The sequence below is a fragment of the Orbicella franksi genome, chromosome 7 (assembly GCF_964199315.1).
Source record: "Orbicella franksi chromosome 7, jaOrbFran1.1, whole genome shotgun sequence".
NCBI classification, from domain to species: domain Eukaryota; kingdom Metazoa; phylum Cnidaria; class Anthozoa; order Scleractinia; family Merulinidae; genus Orbicella; species Orbicella franksi.
The window spans coordinates 24,404,025-24,411,069 of NC_138151.1; positions in this window are offsets into that span (position 1 = coordinate 24,404,025).

The window sequence follows — 7,045 nt, forward strand, 5'->3', positions numbered from 1 at the left end:
TTTCACCCATGGCTAGATCGGCATAACTACATGCATTTTTTGGACCCATGGCCGTGCCATGAATCTGAAGAAAGAAATTCTCCTTAAAAACAGAATGGTTGCTTTTCAAACAGATTTTTACGGCTTCTAATATGCAAGATGTAGACGGAATTTTGTTTTCCCTAGCATTCAAAGCTTTCCTAACTGCAGTAAGACCAAGTTTGTTATCGATGTTGGGGAACATTGAAACCACATCCCACGAAACCAGTAAGGTGCCAGTTGGAAAAGGGCCACTCGTGTTAAGATCTCCTATTTTGTTAAGCAAATCCGTGGTGTCCTTAATAAATGATGGTAATTTACGAGCAAGTGGTTGCAAATAGAATTCGGTAAAGGCCGACAAGTTCTCAATTGCCGTACCACAACAAGAGGTAATGAGTCTTAACGGGTTGCCCGTTTTGTGCGTTTTAATGTTCCCAAAGGCAACTCCTGGTTTCGCTTCCTTATTTAAAACCCACTTAGCTATTTCGGGGGAAATCTCACCCTTTCCAAGCCATTTGGAACACCAACTACTTACTAACGCTAAATGCTTCGAGGTAGGATCTGATTGCAAAGATCTGTAGTGCAGCTGATTGTTGAGCTGACCAAGCATTTTTTCTTCGTACTCTTTATCATCAATTAAAACAAAACGGGAACCTTTGTCCTGTATCCGAATCACCACATTAGAGTTTCTAAGTTCCTTAAGGGCAACACGTTCTTTTCGTGAAAGATTATCTCTAGGTTGCTTAATGTTCTCAGGATTGATAAGATCACGCCTTACATTAGCTAAAAAAAGTTCAAGTTCAGGGTACCTGGACGTAGGAGGTCTCCATTTCTTTTCTTTCGGAACACGAGGTAGATGGCTAGGGGTTGGAAGGTCGTCATCAGGATTGGTATCCATAAAGAAAGCTGCCGTCCGTAATCGGGCTTCAAAGATCTCCAAATCGTCATACACGCTCTGCCAGTTGATATCTTTGGGCGTGGGGCAAAAGGAAGGTCCTTTCCGGAGCAAGTTAACCTGATCTGCTCCAATAGGCAGACTAGAAAGGTTAACGGGATCTAGCTGGTGTAGATGCTCTGTATTGACGGGGTTTGGCAATCTGCGCCTTTGACGAAAACGCTGGCGCTTCCTAGAAATCCTAGAATTCCTAGAAATCCACTGACGCAGTGGCATTCTTTGTTGGCTTGAGGCATTTTATAACCGTTTTTAATATTTGATACTCCGCTCTCATCCGCCTTCGAATCGTCCGTCCTGGTTGATCCAAAGATGCTACGTCTTAATTCCATAGTCAGCATAGCTGCTTTTGTTTGGAACAAGCTCTCCAGATATCACCACCATTGTACTTTCCTTAAACGTTGTTTGGATCGTAACGTTATTCCTGTTGGCTTTAATTTTCGCTTTCATTTGGCTTTGAACATTGATGATGTTAGTCTTAACACGTTTTGTGAACACTCACTTCAACGCACATCGAGGGACATTTGCAATGCGGTTTTACGTGCTTCCCACGAGAAGGTTAACCTCCTTCAACAGGAGCTCAGACTTCACAGAGAACAGTTGTTTTCGAAAGTTAACCATGGCACAGCCCTTTTCCTATGGAACGGTCTCAAGAGTGAAAACGCCTCTCTACTTCACACCCTGAAAGAACGAGAAAAGCGCAAGTGGCTCAAGACTATTCCTCTTGATCCTGGATTGGATTCACCCATCGCCACTGACAATCCATCTACAGTCAGACGCATTCGACGGTACAACAAAGGTGCTAGGATTTCTAGGAAGCGCCAGCGTTTTCGTCAAAGGCGCAGATTGCCAAACCCCGTCAATACAGAGCATCTACACCAGCTAGATCCCGTTAACCTTTCTAGTCTGCCTATTGGAGCAGATCAGGTTAACTTGCTCCGGAAAGGACCTTCCTTTTGCCCCACGCCCAAAGATATCAACTGGCAGAGCGTGTATGACGATTTGGAGATCTTTGAAGCCCGATTACGGACGGCAGCTTTCTTTATGGATACCAATCCTGATGACGACCTTCCAACCCCTAGCCATCTACCTCGTGTTCCGAAAGAAAAGAAATGGAGACCTCCTACGTCCAGGTACCCTGAACTTGAACTTTTTTTAGCTAATGTAAGGCGTGATCTTATCAATCCTGAGAACATTAAGCAACCTAGAGATAATCTTTCACGAAAAGAACGTGTTGCCCTTAAGGAACTTAGAAACTCTAATGTGGTGATTCGGATACAGGACAAAGGTTCCCGTTTTGTTTTAATTGATGATAAAGAGTACGAAGAAAAAATGCTTGGTCAGCTCAACAATCAGCTGCACTACAGATCTTTGCAATCAGATCCTACCTCGAAGCATTTAGCGTTAGTAAGTAGTTGGTGTTCCAAATGGCTTGGAAAGGGTGAGATTTCCCCCGAAATAGCTAAGTGGGTTTTAAATAAGGAAGCGAAACCAGGAGTTGCCTTTGGGAACATTAAAACGCACAAAACGGGCAACCCGTTAAGACTCATTACCTCTTGTTGTGGTACGGCAATTGAGAACTTGTCGGCCTTTACCGAATTCTATTTGCAACCACTTGCTCGTAAATTACCATCATTTATTAAGGACACCACGGATTTGCTTAACAAAATAGGAGATCTTAACACGAGTGGCCCTTTTCCAACTGGCACCTTACTGGTTTCGTGGGATGTGGTTTCAATGTTCCCCAACATCGATAACAAACTTGGTCTTACTGCAGTTAGGAAAGCTTTGAATGCTAGGGAAAACAAAATTCCGTCTACATCTTGCATATTAGAAGCCGTAAAAATCTGTTTGAAAAGCAACCATTCTGTTTTTAAAGAGAATTTCTTTCTTCAGATTCATGGCACGGCCATGGGTCCAAAAAATGCATGTAGTTATGCCGATCTAGCCATGGGTGAAATTGATCTTAAAGCTAAGTTTTCCGGTCCGATAAAGCCGTCCTTGTGGTGGCGTTATCGTGACGATGTCTTTGATCTTTGGCAGCAAGGCCTTCCTGCCTTACATCAATTTACTGATTACATTAATTCTCTATACCCTACTATTAAATTCGAGTTAGTTTTTTCTGAACGTGAGCTTCACGTACTTGATCTTACTTTACATCTTGTGGATGGGTTTATTAGAACTGATGTTTATTCTAAATCTACAGATAGTCATTTATATCTTCCACCTTCTAGCTGCCATCCCAAGCATGTCTTCAAGGCTATTCCTTTTGGAGTAGCGACTAGATTGAAGAGAAATTGCTCTGAAGAAACTTTCCTTGCCGAGAGAACAGTTGAGTACAAGGGTTATCTTGTTAATCAGGGTTATCCCTCCAAATTAGTTGACGATCAATTCTCCAAAGCCTCCACCATTTCTAGGAATGATTTACTACGGCAACGCGGAAAACAATCGAAGAAATTATTTCCATTTGTTCTCACATTTAATCCTAATTTGCCTAATGTGAGTAGCATAATTAGAAAGCATTTGTTGATTTTGCAATCCAACCCTAAATTGAAAGAACTTTTCCCTCAAGGCTCTATCATACCATCTTTTCGTAGAACAAAAAACCTGAAAGAATTATTAGCACCATCTCGTTTTAAAACCGCCGATGAGGGACAAACAATTCAGCCAAACAATGGCTGCTTTAAATGTGAAAGAAATAGATTCGATCTCTGTCGAAATTTCTTTGTTGAATCTAAATCATTTCTAAGTTTTAAAACGGGTAGAAAATACACCATTCATTCAAGGCTTTCTTGTGATTCTAAAAACGTGATCTATTTAGTTTCCTGCAAGAAATGTCGTTTACAGTACATAGGATCAACTACCACCGATTTTCGGGTTAGGTTTCGTAACCACAAGTCTGCTATGCTCACAAACAAAACCACGTGTGAGGTAGCAGTACATTTCAATAAAATTCCACACTCCTTGGATGATTTTGAATTCCAATGCATTGATCAGGTGCAGGCCCCTAATGACTCAGACGAGATCGATAGGTTTTTAATTACGAAAGAGGCTTATTGGAGTGCTCAACTGTTCTCTTTGGCTCCCCATGGCTTAAATAAAAGAAAAGAATTTCACTCCAAAAACAGAATTTGTTATAATTAACTTTCTCTTGTGTAAATATGCGTTCGCGCCATAAGGCAGTTCAAAGGCCCTTCCTTGGATTTTGTCAGCTTTTTGGGTGTTAGGTATGCTCAAAGGCCCTGCCTGGGATCTTATTACAGCTTATTGTTTAAGGGCCCCTCCAGGGATTTTGTTGTTTGTCAACCCTTTAATGCTCCAAAGGCCTCGATTTGGGATTTTGTTATTAACCTTGTCCAGCGTAAACGTAGGTTTCTTCTGCTTATCTTTGCAAACTATTTTTCCCGTTATATTTACCGCATTGCAAGAGTCCGTTTTATCTATTTTAACTCTTTTAGTTTTTAGGTTGAATTTAACCTAGTTCTGCAATTATCACACTCTATAATGTAATTTATGCACAGTATTGTATTCTTTTCGTTTGGTCTATTAATTATCACCCTGTATGACGCAATTTATAGTACAGCATTGTATTTCTCGTTTTGCATTTTCTTCCTGTATTGTATTAATCACGATGTATTAATAGCACAATATTGTATTTTTCATTTCGTTACGTAATCTCCCACACTGTAACCGTATTTAAACTTAGTTTTCGTCCTTTTTCTCTTGTAACTGATGAAGGTCTAAGACCGAAACGTTTTTCTATTAAATTTTTAACTTTTTAACTTTTTTTACCGTCAGAAGTTGTCCGTCCTTGCTTTATCGAGCGTTTTTAAATTCATTTTTGCGGTGAGGCTTGGACTGTGAATCTTCATTGATCCTCCTGACGCAGTGGCATTCTTTGTTGGCTTGAGGCATTTTTTAACCGTTTATATATATATATATATATATATATATATATATATATATATATATATATATATATATATACTTATATACGATGATTGCTTGATGATTGCCTCACATGAGGCATGAAACTCGGAGTAGCGATTAAATGACCATATAACCTAGCTCTTGAGTTTTTACTGTTATTCCCGCTCTAGTTCAGCTATTGAGCACTTTGTAGTAGATGAGAATTTCAATCCATTTTTTGGTTATATATATAAGCAGTGTAAAATTGGTGTACCTAACGATGAACTCCCAGTAAGAGAATCCAGAGGATACAATGTCTCCACGTAAATTTGTAGTTTAGTGTACGGTGTGGCGAAGAGACCAACTCTTGACTGTTCTGGACGAGTTTAATGTACGACGTTTCGGCCGTTCGGCCTTCTTCAGGTCAAAAATTAAAAACTAAAAAGCTATTTACAATGGTTGCGATTTACAGAAACACCGACTTATATACAAAGCAGAAATATTAAGATTGAGGTTACGTAATACAACAAAGGTCTAAATTACAAAGTGAAAAGGATTAAACAATCAAAGGTAAATAAAGAACTATGGGTGACATGTGAATACAAATAAGGTGAATACAAATAAGTGACAAAAATTGGATAAATTTGAAAGGAGAATCCGTCTTGCCGTTTTCTTCCACGGAAGAAATGCTGAAGACAACCCCTGTATAATGGATGATCGATTTCCAGCCATTCCATCAGCTTCCCAATGGTTGTCTCCAAAATCCAGTTTTCCGGAGGTAGAAGTGTTCCTCAACAATGTGAAGAATGACATCCTCAACCCTGCTAATTTTAGAACTTCCAAGGACAATCTTACGAGAGAAGAAAGGTTAGCCTTAAGGTCTCTTAAATCTCGTGAAAATATTATAAGAATACAAGATAAAGGTTCTAGGTTCGTTGTCCTCAGTCAACAAGAGTACCAAAATAAGATACTAGGGCAGCTTAATAATGATTTGCATTATGACAGCTTAGACTCCGACCCCGAAGTGGTTATGGAATGGAGTCGTAAGTGGTTTTCTGAGGGGCAGATTAGCCAGAAGATTGCCACGTGGGTTGTAAATCTAGAACCAAAACCGCGAGTGGCATTTGGGATTGTCAAACACACAAACGTGACAACCCACTTCGACTTATTACATCCTGTTGCGGTACGGCAATCGAACGGCTTCCTGCTTTTACAGAATTCTACCTCAAACCTCTTTCACAGAGTCTTAACTTCCATCTTTTGTTAAGGATTCTACGGATTTTATTAACAAATTAGAAGATTTGAATGCAAAAGGCCCATTCCCTGAGGTGTACCTACTTGTGTCTTGGGATGTAGTCTCAATGTTTCCGAACATTGACAACAATCTAGGTATTTCAGCAGTTAGAAGGGCACTTAATTCCAGATCTGTTAACATTCCTTCAACTGATTGCTGAGTTGAAGCCGTTGAAATTTTTCTCAGGGTAAATAATTGCCAGTTTTCTGGTCAGAGTTTTGTTCAAAAACACGGCACGGCCATGGGACCGAAAAACGCCTGCAGTTATGCAGATTTAGCGATGGTTATCAGCGATGAGAAAGCCAAATTTGGAGGTAGCTTGAAACCTATGCTTTGGTGGAGATACAGGGATGATATATTTGACATTTGGACCCAGGGTTTACCTAAATTATTGGAATTCACTGATTATATTAATGGTTTGCATCCTACTATCAAATTCAAATTGGTTTACTCTGACAGTCATTTGAATGTCCTTGATCTCACGTTGCATTTTCGTGACGGGTTTATTAGCACTGATGTTTATGCTAAACCCACCGATAGCCACCTCTGTCTACCTTTTTCGAGCTCACACCCCTCACACTGCAAAAGAGCAGTTCCCTTTGGGGCAGCTTTAAGAATCAAACGCAATTGTTCTACGGACGACTTTCTACAAAATAGATGTAAGGAATACAAAGGGTATTTGAAATCGAAAAATTATCCAGCGGAGCTTGTTGATAAACAGTTCGACAAAGCTCTTAGTATACCAAGAGCCGAACTTTTGAGGGAAAAGGTCAAGCCGACCAGCAAAGAAAGTTTTTCCATTGGTGCTCGACTACAATCCAATTTTGCCAGATGTCCAAAAAGTTATCAAAAAGCACTTTTATCTATTACAA